This window comes from Chiloscyllium punctatum, chromosome 17 (genome assembly GCF_047496795.1).
Source record: "Chiloscyllium punctatum isolate Juve2018m chromosome 17, sChiPun1.3, whole genome shotgun sequence".
In the NCBI taxonomy this organism is placed as follows: Eukaryota; Metazoa; Chordata; class Chondrichthyes; order Orectolobiformes; family Hemiscylliidae; genus Chiloscyllium; species Chiloscyllium punctatum.
Window position 1 is genome coordinate 76,510,739 of NC_092755.1, and position 17,209 is coordinate 76,527,947.

General features: G+C 45.5%; 1 protein-coding gene across 9 annotated transcripts in view; it reads left to right on the forward strand.

Annotated features, from left to right (window-relative positions):
- ncor2 (nuclear receptor corepressor 2) overlaps positions 1 to 17,209 on the forward strand; it is a 244,980-nt gene that overhangs the window by 16,729 nt on the left and 211,042 nt on the right. Inside the window, exon 2 of one of the 9 annotated variants that reach the window (XM_072587584.1) lies at positions 6,774 to 6,837. The exons of the other annotated variants lie outside the window; for them this stretch is intronic. The gene's annotated coding sequence lies outside the window, so the exon portion shown is untranslated. The remainder of the gene's footprint in view (positions 1 to 6,773; positions 6,838 to 17,209) is intronic. 9 annotated transcript variants of the gene reach the window in all.

A 17,209-nucleotide genomic window follows, 5' to 3' on the forward strand; every position in this document is an offset into this window, starting at 1 on the left:
AGTGTGTCTAATTCAATACCAGGAGCATCCGGAATAAGGTGAGTGAACTTGCAGCATGGGTTTGTACCTGGGACTTCGATGTTGTGGCCATTTCAGAGACCTAGGTAGAGCAGGGATGGGCAAGGTTATTGCAGGTTCCGGGATTTAGATGTTTCAGTAAGAACAGAGAAGATGGTAAAAGAGGGAGAAGTATGGCACTGTTAGTCAAGGACAGTATCATGGTACAGAAAGGACGCTTGAGGACTCCTCTACTGAAGTAGTATGGGCTGAGGTTAGAAACAGGAAAGGAGAGGTTGTCTTGTTAGGAGTTTTCTGTAGTCCTCCAAATAGTTCCAGGGATGTAGAGGAAAGGATAGCAAAGATGATCCTCAATAGAAGTGAGAGTGACAGGATAGTTGTTATGGGGGCCTTTAACTTTCCAAATATAATGACTGGGAATACAATAGTTGAAGATGGGGTCATGTTTTGGCTAATGTGTGCAGGAAGGTTTCCTGACACAGTATGTAGACAGGCCAATAAGGGGTGAGGCCATATTGGTACTGGATAATGAAACCGGCTAGGTGTTAGATTTGGAGTAAGGTATGCACTTTGGTGATAGTGACCACAATTTGGTTATGTTTACTTTAGCAATGGAAAGGGATAGGTATATACCATAAGGCAAGAGTTATAGCTGGGGGAAAGGCAATTATGATGCAATTAAGCAAGATTTAGGATGCATAAGATGGGGAATAAAACTGCAGGGGACGGGCACAATTGAAGTGTGGAGCTTATTCAAGGACCAGCTGCTGCGGGTTCTTGATAAGTATGTACCGGTCAGGCCAGGGAGGAAGTTGTTAAGTGCGGCAGCTGAGATTTACTAAGCAAGTTGAATCTCTTGTCAAAAGGACAAAGAAGGCTTATTTTAGGATGAGATGTGATGGCTCAAGATGTTAGGGTGCTTGAGAGTTACAAGTTAGCCAGGAAAGACCAAAAGAGAGAGAGAAGAAGAGAAGTCATTGACGGATAAGACTAAAGAAAATCCTAAGGTATATCAGGAATAAAAGAATGACTAGAGTAAGATTGGGGCCAATCAAGCATATTAGTGGGAAGTTGTGCATGGAGTCTGAGGAGATAGAGGAAGCGCTAAATGAATACGTTTTGTCAGTATTTACACTAGAAAAAGACAATGTTGTCGAGGAGAATACTGAGATACAGGCTGCTAGACTAGATGGGATTGAGGTGCATAAGGAGGAGGTATTAGCAGTTCTGGAAAATGTAAAAATAGATAAGTCCCCTGGGCTGGATGGGATTTATCCTAGGATTATCTGGGAAGCCAGGGAGGAGATTGCTGAGCCTTTGGCTTTGATCTTTATGTTGTCCTTGTCAACAGGAGTATTGCCAGAAGACTGGAGGATAGCAAATGTTGTTGCCTTGTTCAAAACGGGGAGTAGAGATGATCCTGGTAATTATAGACCTGTGAGCCTTACTTCAGTTGTGGGTAAAGTGTTGGAAAAAGTTATAAGAGATAGGATTTATAATCATCTAGAGGAGAATAGTTAATTAGGGATAGTCAACACGGTTTTGTGAAGGGTAGGTCATGCCTCACAAAGCTTTTTGAGAAGGAGACCAAACAGGTGGATGAGGGTAAAGCTGTTGATGTGGTGTATATGGATTTCAGTAAGACATTTGATAAGGTTCCCCACGGTAGGCTATTGCATAAAATATAGAGGCATAGAAATGAGGGTGATTTAGCGGTTTGGATCCGAAGTTGGCTGTCTGAAAGAAGACAGAGGTTGGTGATTGATGGGAAATGTCCATCCTTGAGTTCAGTTACAAGTGGAGTACCACAAGGATCTGTTTTAGGTCCACTGTTGTTTGTCAATTTATATGTATTACCTGGATGTGGGCATAGAAGGATGGGTTAGTAAATTTGCGGATGACACTAAGGTCGGTAGAGTTGTGGATAGTAACGAAAGAAGTTGGAGGTTACAAAGAGACATAGATAAGCTGCAGAGCTGGGCTGAGAGGTGGCAAACAGAGTTTAATGTGGAAAAGTGTGAGGTGATTCAATTTGGAAGGAGTAACAGGAATACAGAGTATTGGGCTAATGGTAAGATTCTTGTTTGTGTCGATGAGCAGAGAGATCTCGGTGCCCAGGTACATAGATCCTTGAAAGTTGCCACCCAGGTTGATAAGGTTGCTAAGAAGGCATACTGTGTGTTAGCTTTTATTGGTAGAGGGATTGAATTTCCGAACCATGAGATCATGCTGCAGCTGTACAAAACTCTGGTGCGGCCACATTTAGAGTATCATGTACAGGTCTGGTCACCGCATTATAGGAAGGATATGAAAGCTTTGGAAAGGGTTCAGACGAGATTTACTGGGCTGTTGCCTGGTATGGACGGAAGGTCTTATGAGGAAAGACTGAGGGATTTGAGGCAATTTTCGTTAGAAGTTTGAGAGGGGACTTAATTGAGACATGTAAGATAATCAGAGGGTTAGATAGGTTGGACAGTGAGAACCTGTTTCTTTGGATGGTGATGGCTAGCACAAGGGAACATAGCTTTAAATTGAAGGGTAATAGATAGAGGACAGATGTCAGAGGTAGGTTCTTTACTCAGAGTAGTAGGGGCGAGGAATGCACTGCCTGCAACAGTGGTAAATTTGCCAACTTTAAGGGCAATTAAGTGGTCAATGGCTGATCAGTACGGACGAGAATGGAATAGTGTAGGTTAAATGGGCTTCAGCTTGGTTCCAAAAGTCAGTGCAACATTGAGGGCCGAAGGGCCTGTACTGCGCTGTAATGTTCTGTGTTCTATGTACGTAAATACAGTGAAACATTTTGTTTTATGAGCAGTACAGGCAGATCACAGCAAATAAGGACATACAGATCATAGGGAGCTCAGACAACAAGGCATATAAGGTTATGGCTGCATGGGAGGTGCAGAAAGCAAGATCATCATTTGATTTGAAATTGAGAGGTCTATTCAGCAGTGTAATACAGCGGGGAAGAAGCTGTTCTTGAACCTGTTGGTATGTGTGTTTAAGCTTTTGTATCTTCAGCCTGATGGAAGAGGTTATATCTGGGATTGGAGGGATCCTTGATGATGATGGCTGCCTTTCGTCAGCAACAAGAGATGTAGATGGAGTTAATGAATGGAAGGTTGGCTTGGGTGATGGTCTGGGCTGTGGTTTCTTATGGTACTGGGTAGAGCAGTTGCCATCCAGATAGATTGCTTTCTATGGTGCATCTGTTCCATAACCTGAGGAAGAAGAGGCATGGTTGCACCTTTTTGACTGTCGAATCTACGTGGGTGGTGCAGTACAGACTATTGGTTACTGTCACTTCTAGGAACTTGACACTCTCGACTGTCTCCACTTCAGTTACATTGATGTAGATAAGGTGTGTCCTCTTCCTTTCTTTGTGAAGTTGACGATCAATGCTTTAGTTTTGCTGACATTAGAGAGAGAGATTCTTATCTTTGCACCATGACACCAAGCATTCAACTCTTTCCTGTATTCTATTTTGTCATTGTTTGACATCCAGCCTACAATATTGGTGTCATCAGTGAAATTGTCAGTCGAGTTCGGACAAAATTTGGCCGCACAGTTAAGTGTACAGGGGCTGAGTACACATCCATGTGGGGAGCCGATGTTGAGGATTATCATGCAGGAGGCACTGATTAGTTGCGGTCTCTGGGTCAGGAAGCCGGGGATCCAGTTGCAGAGATCAAAGTCACGACCAAGGTCATGGAGTTTGGGCATTAGTTTGGTTGGGAGTGTAGTGTTGAAGATAGAGTTGTAGTTGATAAACAGATGTCCTTGTTATCCAGTTGTTCCAGGATGAGTTTAGGGCTAGGGAAATAGCCTCTCTCATGGACCTTTTATGCCAGTAGGCAAACTGCAATGGATCGAGTTGCTGTCAGCCATGAAAAATGTCTAGAAGCACATCATGATTGTGGAGGTCAGAACCACTAGGGTGTAGTTGTTCAGGCACGCTGCATTTGTTTCCTTTGGTACTGGAATGATGGTGGTTATCTTGAAGTAGCTGGAGACTTCAGATTGTATTTAGGAGAAGTTAAAGATGTATGAGAAAACCCCTTCCAGCTGGTCTGCACAGGATCTGGGTGCATGAGTGGGGAGTCCATCTGGGCCAGACACTTCCCTGGGTCAGTCTGGCCCCTGATGCTCTCATCTCTGGAGTGGGACATGAACCCACAAAATTCAACTATAATGAAGCGTGCACCCTTCCGAGCTCCCGCTAACATGGGGAGCAGGCTGGGAGTTGGGTTGTAGTGCAGATGAAAATATGAGAATGGGGCAGACTATCCAGGACACCTTTCCTGCTGGGGCCAGTTGAAGGGAGGTTTCAAATTGGACTGTCCAGATTTCTGTTATGAGGAATACTGTGACCTGTTTGCAGTTCACTGGAAATGAAGGAGGAGGGGTCAGCAAGAAGATGGTTTGCAATAAAAAGAAGGTATGTTGGAATATTGCGTACAGTTCTGGTCACCACATTACCAGAAGAATATAGATACTTTGGAGAGGATACAGAAGATGTTTACCAGGATGTTGCCTGGTATGGGGCATTATAGCTATGATGAAAGATTGGATAGACTGGGTTTGTTTTCACCTGAATGCAGGACATTGAGGCGTGAACTGATAGAAGTTTATAAGATTGTGAATGGCACAGATAGAGTGGAATGTATGAGGCTTTTATCCAGGGTAGATGGGTTAGTTACTAGGGGATACAGATTCAAGGTGCAGGGGGTGGGGGCGTGGAGCTGGGGAGTTTAAAAGAGATATACGAGGGTGGTGAGTGCCTGGACTGGGTTGCCAGAGGAGGTGGTCAGGAAAACGCAATAGCAGCATTCAAGAAACACGTGGTCAAATACATTAATAGGGAGGGAATAGAGGGATACAGATCTTTTAAGTGAAGACTGTGTTTTAGCGTGGAAGGGAAAAATGTATTGGTGCAGGCTTGGTGGGCCAAAGGGCCTGTTCCTGTGCTGTGTTGTTCTTTGTTATTTATAGGGTTCATAGAATCATGGAACCCTACAGTATAGAAGAAACCCTTCAGCTCATCAACTCTGTACCACAAAAGGTACACTACAATGTACATTCGTCCCTGAATGTCCCTGACACACAAAGTGCTTATCCAATTACCTTTGAAAGATTTTTTTGTGGGTTATCTTTATATCCTCGAATGATCCTTGAGTAACAAGCAGTTTTAGCTGGTCAGAGTAGCATCCTGTTGTTTTCTGTAGCCCAGCCAGGTCTGACTCAACCAGATATGATCTTTTTGTTTTAAACTCATTTTGTGGAATGTGGGCATCGCTGGCTGGGCTCGCATTTATTGCCTGTTTCTAGTTGACCTGGAGAAGGTGGTGGTGAATTGTCTTCTTAAACCATTGCAGTCCACCTGCTGTGGGTTGACCCACAGTGCCAATAGGGAGGGCAGAATGAGAGGTGTTCCTTTGTTAGGTGACGTGGTAGCTCATTGGTTAGCACCAGGGACCCGGGTGCAGTTCCATCCTTGGGTGATTGTCTGTGTGGAGTTTGCACATTCTTGTGTCTGCGTGGGTTTCCTCCGGGTGCTCAGGTTTCCTCCCACAATCCAAAGATGTGCACATTATATGGATTAGCCATGGCTATGCAGGTTATAGGGATAGGTTGGGATGCTCTCAATGGGCTGAATGGCCTGCTTCCACACTAGGAATTCTGTGATTTCTGTGATCTGCTGTCTTTGTCCTTCTAAATGGAAGTGGTTGTGGGTTTGGAAGATGCTGTCTGAGGATCTTTGGTGAATTTCTGCAACTGATCTTGTAGATAGTGGCTGTAGTATATACTTAGCGTTTGAGGTGGTAGGAGTGAATGCTTGTGGATGTGGCGCCAATCAAGTGGGCTGCTTTGTCCTGGGTGGTGTCATGCTTCTCGAGTTTTGTTGGGGCTGCCCCCCAATCCAGGCAATATGGTTCACTATATTCATTCCCTTGAACTAATAGGAGCAGAGATGAGTGCTGTACTGGGTGGAGGGGAGTCGAATGGACAGGAAGGGAGAGAGACAGTGACAGAGAGAATTGGTTTTATTGGGCACTGGCACATTGGCACTGAAGATGAAGGTGCAGTTGAGACATATGTAGCTGTGGAAATTTGGCAATGTCGGGTTAGACTAGATGGTTGAGATTTTGCAAGTGAAGTTCTAAGTGAACTCACGGATTACCAAAGACTTACTGGAGAAGACCGTTTGCTGTGGATGGGGTGGTAACAGAAAAGTTGGATCAGAGCGTGGGAGTATAAATCTGAATGGTAACTGACATTCCAATGTGAGCAAAGATGAGCTTCTCTGTCATTGGGGAGCTGAAATGGATAGTCTGGCAGAAAATGATTGAATATGTAACTAAGAGCTACAGGCAACTCTTCCAGAGATAATTCCACTTCTACTAAATATAGTCACTTTAATATTTCAGTAATGGCAGGGTGATTGGCTCGCTCTCTCTCTCTCTCGCTCTCTGGAAGTACTGATGGAGCAGAGGCTCGTATCAGTGAGAATAGATAATGTTGTGGTTTTGACATGGATTTGAATTTAATAGTGACCCTTCCCAATTTCAGTGTGTGCATTGACAAGCTGCATGTATCTGATTCGTGCTTTGTCATGACAATTTAAATCTGTACTTTCAGATGTTGCAAGTTGCAAGAACAGAGGTTTGAAACTGAATACAATCCTGGTGTTGTAAACTGTGCAACAGTGAGAGGCAGGAGGTTCCTCACTGTTAACCTTTTCTGTGTTACAGGCTATTGATTGCCAAGATGTTCGATCTCCCTTTGTTTCCAAACCTGATTACAGTGACCAAGTTAGTGAGTTACCCCAGTCATTAACCTTTCAGTGTTTCAGCTGTTAACCAATTGTTTCTGAGCATGTGACTGGTGACATAGTTAATGATGGCTGGCTGTTTTGAAGATGTTCTTGTATGGTTGTTGACAGGAATCTGACAAAATGGATGCAGCCTGTAGTCGCAGGACAGCACGGAGAGGGATGGGGTGTGGGATAGGCCGGGACAGCACGGGGAGGGATGGGGTGTGGGATAGGCCGGGACAGCACGGGGAGGGATGGGGTGTGGGATAGGCCGGGACAGCACGGGGAGGGATGGGGTGTGGGATAGGCCGGGACAGCACGGGGAGGGATGGGGTGTGGGATAGGTCAGGACAGCACGGGGAGGGATGGAGTGTGGGATAGGTCGGGACAGCACGGGGAGGGATGGGGTGTGGGATAGGCCGGGACAGCACGGGGAGGGATTGGGTGTGGGATAGGTTGGGACAGCAAGATCATTGAAACCATTAAAAACTCACAGTGCGAATAACATTTCGAGCAAAAAGTAAAAGAAAACAAAGCTGATTGGGTGAGATCTGGGAATGCTGAGAGAAGATCTATATAGCGTAGTCTGGGTTGAGTGGTCTGTGATTCCTGGGTATCGCAAATGGACTGAGTTACAAAGGGACTGGGTTACAAAAGGGGTGGCAGTTTTGTGAATTATTCAGAACTCTGTGCAAACCAATTTAAAGTAGCTGTTCAGTTCTGGGATTAGCTTAAATGCACAGTGAGGCTAAAAAGTGTTAATTTAGAAATTAGATATTTTGAATCAGGCTGTTCAGAGGTGTTTTGTCACAAGTCTGGAACAGGCGGGACTTTAACATGTACTTCCCTAGAATGTGATCTTGTCTCAAGGTGATTCAGACGTGATGGAATCAAAAGATTTTAGATAATAACTGGATTTGATTTGAGTGAACTGGAGAGAAACTGTTGCCAGAGCAGGGGAGAGTGGTAAATCCTGTGGATTGGAGCGAGGCCACATATAGGGTAATGTGGGGAAGCCCATGTCCATATAAAGAGAAAAGGAGATCTGGAATTCTCTCCTTAACTCCACCCCAGCTGGTTTTGTGTCCTTCCTCCTTAGAGGATGGGGAAAACTTTTCATGAGTGTTGGGTGGTCCTTGGTTTAAGCTCAGGGGAGTCAGGAGGCAGATTATTATGGTCTTCTCCAAATAAACACGTTAGAGTGCACTTGACAATAATGCCTAGAAAGTGAGAATAATGCTTTCAACAGGGCTTATGCTTTCAATAATTTGCCGTGAAGTTTGGCTGCACATATTTCAATGTTAATATTGAAAGCTGATGGTTCTCAAACCTTGCCCTACACACACTGTGCTTTAACACTCATTACAAATACTTTCCTCCTTCAATCCCGTTCTGTCCTCAACGTGCTCATTGCTGTAACCTTCTCCAACCTTCCAGCCCCGCCAAGCCTATTGAATCCCTTTTGAATTTATTCCAATGTCACATAACGCTTCTGTTCTGTGAAGCTCTCATCCCAAATTTCACCATCTGACCACTTTTATCTCTGCTTTAAATGTCTGTCAGACCCACCATTTGCTTACCTAGAAGAACCAAGAACATACAAAAGAATTGTGCTGCTTATTCAGTGTTCTGATGCATTTAGGAAAGAATATATGGATTCAAAGAAGTGTTGACTTAAACCCATGTGGGTTCTTGGAGGGAGTTGTTGACAGTTGCTCGAGTTGCAGGGAGATGTCAAATGGTGCAGGGTCAGAGGTGATGGTACAGGGGAGACACCATGTATTGGTGGCTCTGCTGTTAGTGAATGGCAGGAATCTGTTTCCAGATGATGATGGTGGTGAAGTTGCTCTTCACTTCCTTTGACCAACTCAACAGAACACGACTGTGGTCAGATTGACAGTTACAGTCAGACAGAAAGGGAAACTCCAAACTTCACGGGGGCTGATCCTCTCAATCTCAATGAGTTTGTGTGCTCTTCCTTCTGCCACTGGCTCTGGAGGTAACAGAAATGGTTCTTTGGAGAGTGGCTGATACCTTCAGGCCCTGATGCTTCCTCAGCACTGGGGAGTTAGTTGGTGGTATTCTCCAGTTGGAGGTCCATCGAGTGGGTTCAGGTCCCCTCCAGAGTTTTGAACATGTTTCTGAGACTGGCAATCTTTGTACCAGTCTGCGCTTGACAGAATTGCTGTTGGTGAAACAAGGCCCTGTCCATCCCCTCAGCTGGTTGCTATTTGAAAATTGCAGGACACATTTTCTCCAGACTAATAATTACCACTCAATTAACAATTCAATGAACTGGTCATTCAATGTTTTGCTCTTTGTGATAGTTTGCTGTGTACAAACTGACAACTGCTAACAAGGTGTATATCACACAGGACACGGTGTACTCTCTATAGCTTGAATCTGGTTGAATTTTGTAAGCTGCTGGTTTGCCCCGTGGTGGTCTGCTCTGTACTAGACATCACTTGGTGTCCCACTCTGCTGCCGCATTTACTGCAGTGGACGATATTAGAGTGGAGAAGGTGCAGGGTGCACTGGCCTCTGTTTTCTCTGAGTCCCCCTCTTGGCCAGCTGAGCTCTCCATTTCTCCTCATCTCCTCCAAACCATTTCCAAACAGTTGGCTTCTAGAGGTCATGGCTGTTAGTCCCTGTGGTCGGGATATGGGGGCGAAGGAGGTGGTGACCCTGAGGCCAGTCCCCCGTACAGAAGGCTTTTGGGTAAATACCTGCCATCCTCCTAAGATCAGGGTCGAGCCAGCACTGGTTTAGCAATGAGTGTGCGCTGATGGAATTATCACCATCCAGGACCCTGTGAGTTAGTGACCTTGCCCTGTCAAGTAAGGCCGCAGATACGTCAGAAGTAGTGAAGGTGAAAGCTGTTTGGTCTTTTGGCCTGCTGAGCAGATACTGTTCAGGTCTCAGCACTGTATAGGAGCGTACTGAGGATACAGGTTTGGTGAACTCTGTGTTGTGTTCTCTGCAGTCAGCTTGCTGTTGTTACACACACTCCCTCAGATGCAGCAGCTGCAGTGTTTTTTCTCTTGTTGGTTCGCTCACCACCTGCCACAGTCCCAGTCTCGCAGCTATGCTAATTTGGACCCGACCACCTCAATCACTAGTGCTGCTGCCTCAAAAGTTACCTCAGTTTCCTGGATTAATAGTTTAGTGATAATGGCGCTTGGCCATCACCTCTCCCCTACAGGTTGACGTTTTGTGATTCACATAACAGGTCACCCAGACCCCTCAGTACCACCAGATTCTGCAATCTCTTTCTGCATAATTAATGAGTATTTTTCTTCCTGACAAAATGGACAAGTTCAGATTTATTCATAGTCCAACTGCCCACTTACTTATTTTCTATATCCCTTTGCTGACTGCATCCCCTTGACAGGTTACTTTCCTGTTTATGTTTGTGTCATTGGCACATTCAGGCTCGTTCATTTGGTGCGTTGTCCAAATCATTGATACGGAATGTGAAGAGTTGAGGGGCCTACATTGATCCCTATGCTACTCCATGATATTAATGAAGAGAAGAATTTACCAAAGAGTGTCACTGCCTGAACCAGACCCTGTTTGACCCAAAGTAACCCTAACTTGGACATCATTGGCCATATCCATCATGTTTTGGGAAGAGCATGTAAAGACATAGGAATCAGGAGCAGAGTTGGCCGTACAGCCTCTTGAACCTGCTCACTCATTCAGTAAGATTGTAGCTGATCTATTTGTTTTCAATTTCACATTTCTATTTACCCTTGGTGATCTTGTGTTGTCCAACAAGAATCAATCTATCTTTATATTTAAAAATATTCAAAGAATCCAAGCGTGGGAATGTGATGGTTTTAGGGGATTCAATTGAAAGGGGAATAATTGGTGTTTCTGTGACCACAAGTGAGACCTCAGGATGTATGTTACCTCCCTTGTGCTAGAGTCAAGGATTTTTCAGACCAGCTATAGCACATCCTGAAAGGGGAGGGTGAACAGCCAGTAGGCATGGTATACAATGGTACCAATGACATAGTTAAAAAAGAGGGATGAGTTCTTAAAAGTAGAACAAAGTGAGTTAGGAAGTAAGTTGTCAAGTAGAAGCTGAAACGTAGTGATCTCGGGATTTCTACCAGCGCCATGTGTTACTCAGAGTAGCAATAGCAGGATATATCAGGTAGACATGTCGCTGGTGTGAGGGGGATGAAGGGTTGAGATTCCTAAGGCATTAGGGACTGACTGGGGGGAAGTGGGTCCAGTACAGATTGGACGCATTACACCTGGGTGTCCTATGGGGAGTATATGTTAGCGTGGTTGGGGAGGGTTTAAACTAAAATGGGAACCTATGCAATGTGTCAGAGGAAGGGGAATCAAGGTTATGAACAAAAAACAAAGTGGGAATAAGAAAGTGACAAGTAGAGAAAGCAAATGCCAAAATCAAACAGGGTGATGTTGGAAAGTAATATGAAGCGGACAAATAATATTAAAAAGACCAGTCTTAAGGTTTTGTGCCTTAATGTATGGAGCAGTTGCTACAAGGTGGATGAATTAATTGTACACACAGGTAAAAACAAATATGATATAATCAGGATTATGGAAGCATGGCTGCAAGGTGACTGGGGATGGGAACTGGGCATCAAGGGATATTCAGTACTTAGAAGGGTGGATAAAAAGGAAAAGGTGGTGCGGGAGTTCTGTTACTGGTTAAAGGGGAAATTGATGCAATAGTGAGGACAGACATGAGCTCCGATGTTGTGAAATCTGTATGAGAAACACCAAGGGGTAATAAACGTAAGTAGAAATTATATATAAACCCCAAACTCTTGGAAATGTTGACAATGGCAGTGAATAGGAAATTAGAAGCATGCAACAAAAGAACATCTATAATTGAGTGACTTTAGACGGCATATAGATTAGGCAAATGAAACGAGTAACAATCCCACGGAGGAGGAATTCCTGGAAAACTATCCCCTGTACATGGGATAGTTTTCTGGACTGATACGTGCAGTAACCAACTGGAGAACAGGCCAACTTAGACTAATGAGAAAGGAATAATTGGTAGTCAAGTTGTGTAAAACCCTTTGGATGAGCAACCAGAATGTGATCGAATTCTTCATCACGATGGAGAGGGATAGTGTTGATTCTCAGACTAGATTCCTGAATCTAAATAGAGAAAACTGTGATGATGTGAGGCACAAGTTGGCTAGGATAAATTAGGGAAAGTTCCTTAAAGGGATGTTGGTGAAAAGGCAATGGCAAACTTTCAAAGAGCACGTGGGTGAACTGCAACAATTGTTTATTCCTGTCTGACATAAAAGAATAACAGGAAAGGTGACCAAACCATGGATTACAAGGGAGATTAGAGAAGAGGCACACAACACAGTTGAGGAGTGGGAGCTGTTTAGAATTCTGCAAAGGGAAAGAAATGGATTGATTAAGAAAGGGAAAGTAGAATATGGGAGTAAGCTCGTGTCTGTAAAAGTTTCTCTAGGTAAGTGAAGAGAAAAAGATTAATGAAGACAAATGTAGGTCCTTTACAGGCCAAAACAGGGGAATTTATAATGGGGAACAAGGAAATAGCTGACCAACTAAATACTTACTTTGGTTTGGTATTTGCAAATAACATACCAGAAATGTTTAGGAATACTGAGTTTTGTGAGAGGGAGGAACTGAAAGAAATCAGTATGAGTAGAGACATGGTGTTGGGGAAATTGATGGGATTGAAAGCTGATAAATGGGATCATAGTCTGAGAATTAGGGCCAGACTGTTCAGGAGAGATGTTAGGAAGCATTTCTACACACAAGGGGTAACTGTCTTCACAAATGGCAGTTGATGCTGGATTAGTTGTTAATTTCAAAGGTGAGCTGATCAGTTTTTGCTAAGCAAAGGTATTAAGGGATTTGGGCCAAACCCAGATTTATAGAGTTGTGCCATTGATCATCAATGATCTCATTGAATGTCATAACAGGCTTTGGGGGCTAAGTGGCCTAATCCTGTTCCTGTGTTTCTGTAATAAATCCCCAGGCCCTGACAGTCTGCATCCCAGAGTACTTAAGGGAGTGGTCCTAGAAATAGTGAATACGTTGGTTATCATAGACTTAGGAACTGTTCCTATAGATTGAAGGGTAGCTAATGTAACCACTTTATTTACAAAGGGTGGCAAAGAGGAAACTGGAACTATAGATCAGTCACTCTGACATCCGTAGTGGGGAAAATGCTCGAGTCCATTATAAAAGACCACTTGGATAACAGTGAACAGGATTGAACAGAGTCGGATTGGATATTCAAAAGGGAAATCACGCTTGACAAATCGACTGGAATTCTGAGGCTGGAACCAGTGGTATTGATGAGAGGGAGCAAGTGGACATGGTTTATTTGGTCTTTCAGAAGGCTTTCGAAGAAAATCCCTCACTAGAAGTTAGTATGTAAATTCAAGCATGTGGGATTGAGGTAATTAGATTAGATTACTTACAGTGTGGAAACAGGCCCTTTGGCCCGACAGGTCCACATTGACCCGCAGAAGCGCACCCACCCAGACCCATTCCCCTACATTTACCCCTTCACCTAACACTACGGGCAATTTAGCATGGTCAGTTCACCTAACCTGCACATCTTTGGACTGTGGAAGGAAACTGGAGATTAGAATAGATTACATTACATTACAGTGTGGAAACAGGCCCTTTGGCCCAACAAATCCACACCGACCCGCTGAAGCGCAACCTACCCATACCCCTACATTTACCCCTTTTCCTATCACTACGGGCAATTTAGCATGGTCAATCCACCTGACCTGCACATCTTTGGACTGTGGGAGGAAACCGGAGCACCCGGAGGAAACCCACGCAGACACGGGGAGAATGTGCAAACTCCACATAGTCAGTCGCCTGAGGCGGGAATTGAATCCAGGACTCTGGTGCTGTGAGGTAACAGTGCTAACCACTGTGCCACCGTGCCGCCCACCCGGAGGAAATCCACGCAGACACGGGGGGAATGTGCAAACTCCACACATACAGTCGCCTGACAAGAAACAAAGAGTAGGAATAAATTGGTAACAAAAACAGAAATTGCTGGAAAATCTCAGCACGTCTGGCAGCAACTGTGGAGAGAAATCAGAGTTAATATTTTGGGTCCAGTGGCCCTTGCTCAGAACCGATGGTAGCTAGGAAAGCGATATATTTTTATGCAGAGGATGGACTTGATGGAAAGAGAGGGAGAGTAAAAGATAGGTGAAGTTTGAGCCCAAACAGAGAGAAAAACAGTTGGACAGACAAAGGAGTGATTATAGTGACCATCAGTTCTGATTTCTCTCCACCGATGTTACCAGACTTGCTGAAACGTTTCAGCAATTTCTGTTTTTCAGATTCCTAGCATCTTCAGTTCTTTTGGACGCTTGGAGGAATAAATGGGCCTTTTTCTGAAAGGCAGGCAATGACTAGTGGGGTACTGCAGGGAACAATTCTAGGCCCCAGCTATTAACAGGATGATAGAACTAAATGTAATACCTCCATGATTGCAGATGAAACAAAGCTGGGTGGGTGGTTGAGCTGTGAGGAGGATGCAGAGATGATTCAGTGTGATTTGGACAAGTGGAGTAAGTGGGCAAATACATGACAGATGAAGTAAAATGTGATAAATGTGAGGTTCTCCAGTTTAGGAGCAACAACAGGAAGGCAGATTATTATCTGGATAGTGATAAATTGAGAGAGGAGAATGTACAACAAGACCTGGGTGGCCTTGTACACCAGTCACTCACGTTAAACATGCAAATGGAGCAGGCAGAAAGGAGGCAAATGGCATGTTGGCCTTCATAGCGAGAGGATTAGAGTTATGTAGGGAAAGCAGGAACAGGTTATTTAGTTGAATGATAAGTTACAATCACAATGAATGGCAGAGAAGGTGCAAACAGCCAAATAGTTCCTGCTTCCATTTTCTATATTTTTTAATGAAACATCCTTTCCTCATCCACCTTGTCAAGATCATAGAACACAGAAATGGCCCTTTGGCCCACAATGTTGTGCCAAATATGACGCCAAATGAAACTAATCATGTCTGCCTGCCCTTGGGCCATATCTCCCCATTCTTTACATATTCAAAGTTTGGGAGAAGATTTGTAGCTCAGGTGCACGTTGTTGTGGTTCTGTTCGCCGAGCTGGGAATTTGTGTTGCAGATGTTTTGTCCCCTGTCTAGGTGACATCCTCAGTGCTTGGGAGCCTCCTGTGAAGCGCTTCTGTGATGTTTCCTTTGGCATTTATAGTGGTTTGTCTCTGCCGCTTCCGGTTGTCAGTTCGAGCTGTCCGCTGCAGTGGTCGGTATGTTGGGTCCAGGTCGATGTGTTTGTTGATAGAGACTGTGGATGAGTGCCATGCCTCTAGGAATTCCCTGGCTGTTCGCTGTTTGGCTTGTCCTATAATAGTAGTGTTGTCCCAGTCGAACTCATGTTGCTTGTCATCTGCAAGTGTGGCTACTAAGGATAGCTGGTCGTGTCATTTCGGGGCTAGTTGGTGTTCATGGATGTGGATCGTTAGCTGTCTTCCTGTTTGTCCTATGTAGTGTTTTGTGCAGTCCTTGCATGGGATTTTGTACACTACATTGGTTTTGCTCATGCTGGGTATCGGGTCCTTTGTCCTGGTGAATTGTTGTCTGAGAGTGGCTGTTGGTTTGTGAGCTGTTATGAGTCCTAGTGGTCGTAGTAGTCTGCCTGTCTGAAAGCCAAAACACCATATGCTTTCTTAACAACCCTGTCCACTTAGGTGGCCATTTTAAGGGATCTATATACCTGCATACCCAGATCCCTCTGTTCCTCCACACTGCCAAGAATCCTATCCTTAATCCTGTACTCAGCTTTCAAATTCGACCTTCCAAAATGCATCACCTCGCATTTATCCAGGTTGAACTCCATCTGGCACCTCTCAGCCCATCTCTGCATCCTGTCAATGTCCCGCTGCAGCCAAAAACAGCCCTCTATACTGTCAACAACACCTCCAACCTTTGTGTCGTCTGCAAACTTGCTGACCCATCCTTCGCAAGTTGAGGTCCTGTCTCACCACTGCAGAGGAGACCACATCGAGAGCAAAGGACACAGTAGAGGAGGTGTTTGGAGGTGCAGGAAAATCTCTGCTGGATGTGGAGAGATCCCCCCCATCTCCATCCAAGGCCCCAAAGGATCTTTCCCAGCTACCTTCTCCTCGCTCCCCCCCCCCCACCCCCCTCACCACCCCCAAGCTCCACCCCTACTCTCCCATTTATTTCACAGCTCCCCCCCCCCAACCCAACATTCCTGATGAAGAGCATATGCTCAAAACATCGACTCTCCTCCTTGAATGCTGCCTCATAGGCTGTGCTTTTTCAACACCACACTTTCTCACTCTGACTCTCCAACACCTGCAGTCCTCACTTTTCTCTGACTTCAAAGCAACTGCTGTTTTCCATCTATCTGCTTTGCTCCCTCTCTCTCGCTATCCAGGGTTTCTCACTCAGTATTTGTGGAGATAGTAAGGCTTAGCTGACTTTTTGTTAGTCTTCAGCTGTTAATACAGGGAAACCGTGATTATCCAAACGAGATGGGCGGACATTATTTTGTTCAGATAATCGGTTATTCGGTTAATCAATTAAATGCCTTTCCTCTGGGACTCAGAGTTGTTAAAGTCTGCTCCTCATTCAGGAGACTGCAGCAGCACAGAGCGTGCGAGCCCCCCAACTCTGTACAACACCACCCCCTCATCCCGAACACCGTCCCCAACCCCGTGCAAAACCACCCCCTCACCTGAACACCGTCCCCAACCCCGTGCAACACCACCCCCTCATCCTGAACACAGCCCCCAACCCCGTGCAACACCACCCCCTCACCCCGAACACAGCCCCCAACCCCGTGCAACTCCACCCCCTCATCCCGAACACCGTACTCAACCCCGTGCAACACCACCCCCTCACCCCGAACACAGCCCCCAACCCCGTGCAACACCACCCCCTCACCCCGAACACTGCCCCCAACCCCGTGCAACACCACCCCCTCACCCCGAACACAGCCCCCAACCCCGTGCAACTCCACCCCCTCATCCCGAACACCGTACTCAACCCCATGCAAAACCATCCCCTCTCCCCGAACACCGTCCCCATCCGTGTCCAACACCACCCTCTCTCCCCGAACACTGCCCCCAATCCCGTGCAACACCACCCCCTCACCCCGAACACTGCCCCCAACCCCGTGCAACACCACCCCCTCATCCCGAACACCGTACTCAACCCCATACAAAACCACCCCCTCACCTGAACACCGTCCCCAACCGTGCAACACCACCCCCTCATCTGAACACCGTCTCCAACCCCGTGCAAGACCACCCCCTCACCCTGAACACTGCCCCCAACCCCGTGCAACACCACCCCCTCACCC